Source organism: Lactuca virosa, chromosome 3 (assembly GCF_052849685.1).
Source record: "Lactuca virosa cultivar CGN04683 chromosome 3, Lactuca_virosa_CGN04683_v6, whole genome shotgun sequence".
Classification (NCBI taxonomy): domain Eukaryota; kingdom Viridiplantae; phylum Streptophyta; class Magnoliopsida; order Asterales; family Asteraceae; genus Lactuca; species Lactuca virosa.
Window position 1 is genome coordinate 38,551,265 of NC_136428.1, and position 10,277 is coordinate 38,561,541.

The following is a 10,277-nucleotide window of genomic DNA, read 5'->3' on the forward strand; positions in this document are numbered from 1 at the left end:
CTCCGGGAGCGGGCGCTGGTCAAACTTGTTATGGATGTGGAGAGGCTGGGCACTTCAGGAGAAACTGCCCCAAGGCAACAACTGGTGGCAATACAGGGAGAGTTCTGGTGATGGGCCAGGAGGAAGCAGTTGCTGATCCTACCGTTGTTACGGGTATGTTCCTCCTTGACAACTCTTATGCATGCATTATCTTCGATTCTGGTGCGGAGAGGAGTTTTGTTAGTCATACATTCAAACATCTAATCAAATGTAAATCCCAACCTCTAACCGAAACATTTACCGTCGAGATGGCTAACGGAAAGAAGGAGAGCACTAACGACATATTCATAGGCTGTACTCTTACTCTAGACAATTATTCGTTTCCCATCGACCTTATGCCTGTGTCCATCAAGAGTTTCGACGTCATTATCGGCATGGAGTGTTCTGGTGATGGGCCAGGAGGACGTCATGCTGATATTCTTTTCTTCGAGAAGGCTATTCGTCTCAATCTTCCCTCTGGCGAAACCCTCATGATTTACGGAGATAAGTCTAGCTCGAACCTCCGTACCATTTCGTGCATCAAAGCTCAGAAGTATCTGCGGAAGGAGTGCCATGCATTCCTAGCTCATGTTGTCGACAAAACGCAAAAAGTTAGAGACCTCGAGAGCATCCCCGAAGTCTGTAACTTTCCTGACGTTTTCCCTGAAGATCTCCCAGGAACCCCTCCCGAGTGCCAAGTCGAGTTTTGTATCGACTTGATCCCCGGAGCTACTCCTGTAGCTAAATCTCCTTACCGTTTAGCGCCAGCGGAAATGCAAGAATTATCCAGTCAGCTCAATGAGCTAATCAGCAAAGGATTCATAAGGCCGAGTTCCTCACCATGGGGAGCTCCGATCTTATCCGTGAAAAAGAAAGATGGATCCTTTCGGATGTGCATTGACTACCGAGAGCTGAATAAGCTTACCATCAAGAACCGATATCCCTTACCCAGAATCGACGATCTCTTCGACCAACTTCAGGGAGCCAGTTATTTCTCAAAGATAGATCTAAGATCAGGGTACCATCAGTTGCGAGTTCATGAGAATGATGTACCCAAAACAGCATTCCGAACTCGCTATGGACACTACGAGTTTGTAGTAATGCCCTTTGGTCTAACCAACGCACCGGCAGTATTCATGGACCTGATGAATCGGGTGTGCCGCCCTTTCTTAGACAAGTTCGTGATTGTGTTCATCGACGATATACTTGTCTATTCGCGGAGTGAGAATGACCATAAACAACACTTAAGGCAGGTGTTGGAAACATTAAGGGCAAAAAAACTATACGCGAAATTCTCGAAGTGCGAATTCTGGATCAGGAAGATAAATTTCCTAGGACACGTGATTAGCAAGGAAGGAATACACGTGGATCCTTCCAAGATCAAAGCGATTGAGAATTGGTCTGCACCAAAGACACCCACAGAAATCCAACAATTCTTGGGTCTCGCGGGCTATTATCGCAGGTTCATCCAGAAATTCTCCAGAATCGCTAAGCCTTTAACTACCCTGACACAGAAGGGTGTAACCTTCAGTTGGGAAGCCAAGCAAGACACTGCATTTCAAACATTGAAGCAGGCCCTGTGCAGCGCACCTATCTTGTCCCTGCCCGAAGGGACAGAAGACTTCGTGGTCTACTGTGATGCATCCAATCAGGGCCTAGGCTGTGTGCTCATCCAACGAGGAAAGGTCATCGCCTATGCCTCGAGGCAGTTGAAAACACACGAAGTCAATTACACAACCCATGATTTGGAGTTGGGAGTAGTGATCTTTGCGTTAAAGATCTGGAGACACTATCTCTATGGAACCAAGTGCACTATCTTCACCGACCATAAGAGCTTGCAGCACATCTTTGATCAGAAGGAGTTAAACATGAGACAACGGCGACGAGTAGAACTACTCAGTGACTACGAGTGCGAACTTCGCTATCATCCCGGCAAGGCCAATGTGGTAGCGGATGCCCTCAGTCGAAAGGAGTATTCAGGGCTTAAGGTGAAGGCACTGACCATGACTATCCACTCCCATTTATCCGCGCAAATCAAGGAGGCTCAGCTGGAAGCCTTAAAACCAGAGAACATGCCGGGTGAAGCATTGAGAGGAATGGAAAAGAACCTAGAGATCAAGGGAGACGAAGTCTATTATTTCATGGACCGGATCTGGACCCCAAAGTTCGGTGGTTACAGAGAGGTTGTAATGAATGAAGCTCACAGGACGAAATACTCCGTTCACCCAGGGTCGGATAAGATGTACTTGGATCTCAAACAGCTCTATTGGTGGCCAAACATGAAAGTAGAGATTGCTACCTTCGTGGGCAAGTGCCTGACTTGCGCCAAGGTGAAGGTCGAATATCAGAAGCCCTCAGGTCTACTTCAGCAGCCGGAAATACCTGAGTGGAAGTGGGAAGGGATAACCATGGATTTTATCACCAAGTTACCCAGATCTCCGAGTGGGCACGATGCCATCTGGGTAATTGTCGATCGGTTGACGAAGTCCGCCCACTTCCTGCCAATCAAAGAAAGCATCAAGATGGAGAGACTCACACGGATCTACCTTCAAGAGATAGTTCGCCTTCATGGTGTACCTGCAACCATTATCTCCGATCGAGATAGCAGGTTTACATCGAGGTTCTGGCAGTCACTACAGAAAGCTCTTGGAACTAAATTGGATATGAGCACGGCTTATCATCCGCAGACTGATGGACAGAGTGAGAGAACAATTCAGACATTGGAAGACATGTTGAGAGCCTGCGTCATCGATTTCGGCGCATCATGGGACACTCAACTTCCTTTGGTTGAATTTTCCTACAACAACAGCTACCATACCAGCATCAAGGCTGCGCCGTTTGAAGCCCTCTATGGCCGTAAGTGCAGATCCCCTCTGTGCTGGGCTGAGGTGGGTGACACGCAGCTAGCCAGGGGTCAAGTTCCCGGTAGTACTCTCACTGGTCCTAAGATCATCTGAGAGACAACTGAAAAGATTGTGCAACTCCGAGAACGACTGAAAGCCTCACGAGATAGACAAAAGAGCTACGCCGATAAGAGACGAAAACCCTTGGAGTTCCAGGTTGGTGACCGCATCCTTCTGAAGGTCTCACCCTGGAAAGGCATGATACGCTTTGGGAAGCGTGGAAAGCTAAACCCAAGGTACATTGGACCATTTGAGATCCTTGCTAGGATCGGTCCCGTAGCATACAAACTCCAATTACCGCGAGAGCTCAGCAACATCCACCCTGTTTTCCACGTATCGAACCTAAAGAAGTGTCTGTCCGATGAGACACTTGTGATTCCTCTCGATGAGATTGAAATCAACGTGAACCTCAACTTCGTGGAAGAACCGGTCGAAATCATGGACAGAGAGATCAAACGAACGAAACAAAGTCGCATCCCGATAGTGAAGGTTCTCTGGAATGCCAAGCGGGGACCTGAATTCACTTGGGAGCGCGAAGATCAGATGAAACAGAAATATCCGCATCTCTTTCCTAATCCATGATTTGTATTCTATGTTCGAATTTTGGGATGAAATTCCCTCTAACGGGGGGATGATGTGACAACCCGAAACTTCGACCGTTTCCGTTACGCGATTTCCATTAATAAAAATTCGAATTCATTAACTTTTCCGTCAAACTTCTTGGTTTAGAAAATAATCTAGTTATATATAATTAAATTATTTACCAGTGGGAACCAAAAATCGCGCGGGAACCCGGATATCTCGAAAAAAAAAACATTTCCGGTCTAAGTGAGGTTACGACTGTAAACTAGTTTACGACCGTAAACCCGTTTACGGCCAGTAAAGAGTGGACCCCCACCACCGACCACAAAACCCCTATAAATACGAGACCTCCACCTTCATTTGAACATTTCTGGCCAAAAACTCTCTCCTTCTCTCTCTAAGAACCTTGACCGTAAACACCTAAAAACACCTTCAAATTTCGGGAAACATCGAGAAACACCGTTTGGAGTCACTTCGGAACGTCTGGAAACGCTTATCTCTTCGAAATCAGCACCATCGTTCTTGAGTTTACGGTCCATCTTCAAAGACCCTAAACCCTGTTCTTGAGTTTACGGTCCAAGCCTTCAAAGACCGTAAACTCTGTTCTTGAGTTTACGGCCGTAAACTCACCAAGCCTTCAGAAACCGTAAACTCTTATTCACGGCCGTAAACACATTTTAAGTGGTGCAATTGGCTGAAAACCCCACTTTCATCGATTCGATCAAGTCCCGGTAACATTCCTCAACCGAATACAAGTGTTCCCCTAACACTTTATCTAACGAAATCACTAATTTAGATACATATCCGTATTTATTTGATAATAGGATTCCGTTAAGTGTCACGTGCAACAACTCGAGGATCTTCATTTTAGTCAACGCTTTCCCACAACAACTGTGAGTTCATACCCCTACATTTTCCGTATTTTTAATGTTTTCAGGGGGGAATACAAGCTAAACATAAATGTTTTTCAAAACCTATGCAAATCTCATACTTTAACCCTTTTGTACTGTGTTGAGCATAAGGGACGTTTTCACTAAAATTTGCATAGTTTTCCGGACACGCTATTCACTATACATGCAAACTATAATCGGTATAGTTTGGGATTTTCTAAACATAACGAGTACATAAACTTTCACTACTAAACATATGCACTAAGACAGAAATAGTTTACAGTTACATCACTACTTTATCATGGTTTTCATAACTGTAATTATCACTATATACGGTATACATACGGATTTTCACTACGATAGAACGCTACTACACTACATGTAATTTAGATTGTAAGATACTGTGAGGCGCTACTTCACTACTGTACCCTTGGGTGTACAGGGATAAATCCTACCATAGTATAACCAGAGTCTCCTGGAGGGAGAGCGTGAGATTTGTGAATAGATCTATTCGGGACTGACAATCCCACATCTGGACTGCTAGCTACAGTTAGGCGGGCACGCCTGAGATGTACAAATGTCATTTAACTCGACGCCTGAAGAACGTTGGAAAGGTCTCTAGTCATATCAAGCATGGTTATACGACTCACATTATGTATAAATCACCTTTAGTTTACAACCTAGCACTCTTCAACAGTTTTATTTTTACTAAATAGAACTGATACACACTACGTATATTGGTTAAAGCCAGGGTTTTTCAAACAGAACCGATTATGCAATGGTTTCGCATACAAAATACTTATACTTCATGATTAGTTTTAGCTAGTCACATGAGGTAGTATTTTAGCACATCACTATAGTTTTCCGTAACGAACATTCATGGTTTTATACGAAATCGATAACGCTACCTTTTCACTAAAGAAAATATCGGATTTTCTTGGAAACATACAGATATTCATGGTTTATTACAAAACTGATAACACTACATTTTCACTAAAGAAAATATCGGATTTTCTTGGAAACATACATATATTCATGGTTTATTACAGAACTGATAACACTACATTTTCACTAAGGAAAATATCGGATTTCCTTAAAACTATACAAATATTTTCCGAACTCATCAACGATTTTCACTACAAACCACCGCTTATGAACTCACCAGCTTTATGCTGATACTCTTTCAAACTGCTTGTATTCTCAGGAAATCAGTAGACAGGTACTTGCTGGATTTTCGAGGAACTGGAGCAATAAGAGTTTTATGTTTATACTATACAAAGCTATTGGATGTAATTCAAACAAAGTTTCAACTGATGTAAACATTTTTATTTAAGTATTCACTGTAATGGTTGTGTTGCTATGATTGTTGTTATTCATTGGTTGTGATGCCACACATGACGTCCTCCGCCCCGGAACGTTTCCGCCATCGGTTTCGGGGTGTGACACCAGCAGCAGCGACGTCGTGGTTTCTCGGCGGCGAAGGAGTAGCGACAGCGGGATCTAAGGGCCGGAGGCGGCGGCTGCAACGGTCTTGGCCTCCCTCGTTGATCTCAGCAACTTTTCCGGCTTCCCTTACAGTTCTAGCAGCAACGACGTAGCTCCTCCATCAAGGTTCCTTCGGCCGGTCATGGTGGTTCCTCCCCGTCTACGTGCGATGTCCGGCGTCATGAGTGGTGGTGGCGGGTCCGAGAGCAAGGAAGGGTGTTGGCGGATGAAGGAGTCCCGATGATGGCGGCTGGGTAGAGGGATTCCTAGGGTTAGGGTTTATAACCCTTAAATACCCGTTCCATCTTACAAGTTTGCCATAATGGCAAGATAGGCCCCTCCCATTCGAGTTCCTTTCAATATTATGCCATAATTTACAAAGCAGCCCCCCAACATCCAAAATCCTTTCACAATCAGTCCATAAGTTACCATTTGAACCCCACCATCCAAAACCCTTTACAAATTAGGTCCGAATGATCAAACTTCAGCCATGTTAACATTTTAGTCCCTCCTCCCCACATTCTTTTCAACTTAAGTTCCAATAATTACCACGAAGCCCCTGACTTCAAAAATTCTTTATAATTAATTCAGAAATTATATTTTAACCCCCTAAACTTTCAATTATTTATTTTAGGGCCATTATTCGTTCATTAATTTATTTATTCATTTAATAAAAAAACGGGGTGTTACAGGGTGAAATAGAACCAGTTATGTTTTGATTGTTATGTATATGTGGTATGCGGTATTTTGGGGAAACTCACTAAGTTTTGTGCTTACAACTTTATGTTTATGGTTTCAGGTACTTCCAGTTCGAAAGGGAAGGACTCGAGATGATCACACCGCATCCACCAGCATTCCACATTTTATGACATGATTTGTACTCTGATAACTATTTTATACATTATCACGATGTGATGAGTTTTAAATGAATGAATGATGTTTCTATTGGATTTTAAAAAATGAAATTTTTACTTAGTAAATTATGAGACGTTATAGATAAATAGGAAAAATCAACCGAATCGTCCGTAAGTCGTAAAAATTAGTGCGCCAAACCACACACACAAACACACACACACACACACACACACACATATATATATATATATATATATATATATATATATATATATATATATATATTGTGACATCCCCATTTTCACGGCCAGAAAAAACCGATTTTGTTTATGCTTTATAAAAATCAGAGTATCTCTTTTAATAAAAATGTTGCGGAGTTTGTTCCCAGAAAAACATGATAAATACGTTATCAAAGCATTTCCGAAGAAATGTATTTTTATTCATTTTTAAAACATTTGGGATGTCATCGTCAATACAGAAACATAAGCATAAACAGAACTTACATTCATTTACACTAGTGATCTACATCTCTTTTTAATCTCTCAGTGTAAAGTAGCTTCATATCGAAACCTGTGATAGAAATAAGCTGGAGTGGGTCAGGTTGGGAAACCTGGTGAGTACATAGGGTTTTCAACCCACAATAATATAATTATTATGTTTAAACATCAAACAATCAACCCAATTACCCATCCCCATTATCTTCTTTACTATTAAGGATCTACCCTAAGAATCAACTATTCCTCGTTCATTCATTCCTAAGGATCATCCTAAGGAATCGGCACGAAGTCCATCGTCACCGGGGTTTAGGCACTAAGTCTACATAGTCGCCAGGATTTATACAACATGCACTAAGTCCGCATAGTCGCCAGGGTTTAGGCACTAAGTCTGCATAGTCGCCAGGGTTTATACAACAGGCACTAAGTCTGCATAGTCGCCAGGGTTTTGGCACCAAGTCTGCATGATTGCCAAGGTTTAGGCTCCAAGTCTGCATGATCGCCAGGGTTTAGAGTACACCGGGTGAACACATCATTCACAACACCTACAGGTTGCGAGCCTGCTAGTGTTCCACTGGACTGTCTAGAATAGTCTGTGGTTGTCATCCATACTCTGCTAGATGACGGGGCCAACATTTGGAAACAAGGCTTCTCACATCATCCACCCCTCACCCTTACCTCATGGTCTATATCACCTCTCAACTCATCATCCAACTCATATTTCATCTACCCATGTTTTACCCAACATATTATGTAGATATAAATACATATACAGTTTAAATCATATAAAACTTGTATAGAATCGTTCATCCAGCATAGATAACAAGTATACAGATAATATGCACACATAGCATGTAGTTTATATAAAATACTTCATATCTATGTGTAATATGAAAGTAACTATGCACTCACCTGGTAAGGTGGTGACTTGGTACTCGGACAGCACTTCGTTATCTCAAAACAATTTTCCCTTGACAAAACCTAGTATCAATAGCACTAAGGTTTAGTCTAACGTTAACCGCGACTAATTAATAGTCTAGCTATTATTACTATTGTATAAGCGTTAAGTAACACTCTTATATAACTCATAATAATAGCCCATATATTTATTATAAGGTCCTAATAACATTACTATATTTAAACATAAGCTATACTTAAGGTAGGGTAAGCATATCTCACTTACCAGGGGTTTGGCTAGGAGTCGGGCTCTGCAGGGATAGAACTTCCGAGCCGAAAGCTCTTCTTCTCGGAGCGTTCCGGCGCTCCGGGACTCGCCTCTAACACCTAGGAGGTGCTAGGGAAGGGGGAAGAGGGTTTGGGGGTAATGGGAGAGAAAGAGTATGAAAGGTGTGAGTTTTGGGGGTGATTTACGCCTCTATTTATAGGCTGTCTGGGCCAATTCACGTCGTGAGAAAGGGTGCTCACGTCGTGAGCCTTGCGTAGGCTCCAAGGCGAAGTCTGGTGCTGACACGTGGCGCCGGACGCAGGTAAAACAGCCAATCTTTAAAAATTCATAACGTTCGCATACGAACTCCGTTTTTGACGTTCTTTAAATCCACGCGTAGGTAAAGACAATATCTACAACTTTACTTTTGACTCCATCGACTAATTCTCAACCGATTTTAAATTTAATAGTATGAGAAGATTACACTGTTAAATGTCCGCGTAAAATTCGTAACTTCTTCATACAGACTCCGTTTTCGTCTGTCTTTTAATCGTTGAGTTCCTATTAATGAGATCTTCAACTCTCATTTAGGTCGCGTAAGCCAAAAACTGCTCGAACTAAAATTCGAGTTTCGGGTCGTGCACTGCTAAGCCAAATCTTAGAAAATTCATAACTTCCTCATACAAAGTCAGATTTGGGCGTTCTTTTTTGTATGTTCTCGGTTTAACGTATACTACAACTTTCGCTTAGATCACTAAGGCTAAAAAGTCCTCCATCGTAATTTCACTATTTACGTCTCCCGGTGTCGTGCCGGTTTTGCCGTAAAACTTCGACGGGCCAGCAGTATTGATGGAATATTATTTAGAAGTATTTTCACTATTTCAGCGTTCTTTATATGTACGGAACCCTTGTAACATATACTACCACTTGGTTAAGATTATTCCTTCTAAATAATATTCCATCAAAAACTCATTTTTGATGCTAATTGTCTCTAAATTGACTAGCCCGGATCTCGGGCGTTACATATATATATCTATATATATATATATATATATATATATATATATATATATATATATATATATATATATATATATTATATTTAGAAATTATGTGTCATCCCGATTCCAAAAATATAAATTTCGTAAAAATCTGAGTTCATATGAAGGAGATATGAATTTTATAAGATATAAAAATCAGTCGCATGGTTAAAAGTTATTAACGTCAAAAGATACGAAGAGAAAGGTTTAAATTTTGGTAAAGTCACCAAGGAAAATCGTATTACTCTTTAAGATATAAATTTTAATAAAAGGAACGCCAAAATCGGTGTCCGTATGAGAGAGTTATGATTTTTGCAAAATCATTAAATCATTTAAAAATAAGGGCTAAAAATAAAAGTCAGAATTAGCCAATACAACCTAAAGGAAAGTTGTAGTACCCTTTGAGAGCTACGCGTAGATATAAATAACGTCAAAAACAGAGCTTGTATGAAAAAGTTGCGGATTTTTGAAGTTTTGCGAAAAGCGTCCGGCGCAAGAGGTATGCCCGACGCGCACATGCTTCTAGAAGGAGGTACGATGTACCAGAAGGAAATGGACACGTGTCAGACAAGTAATGGATCTACGTCGCAAGGGCGCAACACACACCTCCCTTACGCGGTGCGCACTCTTAGTATAAATGAGTGATGCCCGCTCACTTCTTTTCCTCACACTTCTTCCGTTTTCTCTCGTCTTTCCTTCGAAATTTCTTCATAAATACTTAGAAAATTTTATATTTTAGTTATATATTATTATATTTTCGAGTCCGATCGATCCCGAGGCGATCTTCGAGTCCCGAGTCCCGATTCTACCGTACATCAACGATATTGCGCTTCAAGGGTGAGTTC